Genomic DNA, 1,217 nt, shown 5'->3' with positions numbered 1-1,217 from the left:
TAAAATTTCACCTCGCTCTTTTTCCGATTCCCATGAAATGTTTGATAGTGGGTCTGAAAGACTGCGAGGGACTGTGCAAATGGTGAATGATAATTAAAGCGAGGAGAGTTTGGGAGTTTATGTATGCAGCTAATGGCATTTCTTTTCTGCATGCATGAGCTCCGAGCATTTCTTTTCTGCATGCATGAAACAAGGAGAGTTAATACCTTTGCACCATGAGAGTTTGGGAGCTCATGCATGGTTGAGTATTATCGTTCACCATTTGCACCTTTTACACAGTCTCGGAGCTCATGCATGCATAAAAGAAATGCCATTAGTCTCCACTACGTTTAACAAAACAAAACTCAACCATCAACAGACTTCGTATTCGCGACCGAATCTCGTCAATTATAGCTCCAAATTGAGTAATATTCTGCCCCCGTAACACTGCATTTGTAACCATTTGAGCATCTGTCTCCAAAATCACCCTACTCCATCCCTTACACTTATCCAACTCAACGCCTCCCTAGCTCCCAAAGCCTCCGCCACACGAATCGTATAAAGTCCATTCACCATTTGCAAACCCACCCTGATCACTACGCCTTCTGAATCCCTCACCACCCAACCAAACCCCATTTTTCCATTTGCTGAGTCCATAGCTATGTCAATGTTGATTTTCCAATAATCCACTTGGGGAGGCTTCTACACAGAAAGAATAGTGGTCTCATATTGAGCTTCTAGAATGGTAGGTCTCATATTGAGCTTCTAGAATGGTAGATAATGGGTGTTACGCCTGTTAGGAACATCATGTAATAGGTTTTGATGATACCAACTGTTAAGTAGAAATCCCCAAGTCTCGATGCATAGGCAAAAACGCTGTAAGTTCGACAAGTAAACCAAGAGCGAAAATACAACCGAGTAACTTTGAGCTCAACTCGGAAAACATTTAAGCTTGAGGTAAATTTGTTTGAACATCTTAGAAGTCTCGTGTATTGTAATCATATAGACAGATCAGAAGAAGGCATGGGACAACACTGGAGGAATAAGGGTCTGCGAGACATCAACTAAGTCTCGAGACATAATCAGAGTTCGAGAGGTAGAACCTCTCGATACAGTTATCCAGTTCGAGACATAAACAGAGTTCGAGAGATAGACCTCTCGATATTTGAGTTCGAGACATCAAACGATCAAGATATCAACCTTGGTCTCGATACACTAACAATTCTCCAACAAAGCTG

Source organism: Ipomoea triloba, chromosome 1, assembly GCF_003576645.1.
Source record: "Ipomoea triloba cultivar NCNSP0323 chromosome 1, ASM357664v1".
Taxonomy (NCBI): Eukaryota; Viridiplantae; Streptophyta; class Magnoliopsida; order Solanales; family Convolvulaceae; genus Ipomoea; species Ipomoea triloba.
Note: the sequence above shows the minus strand (reverse complement) of the source record.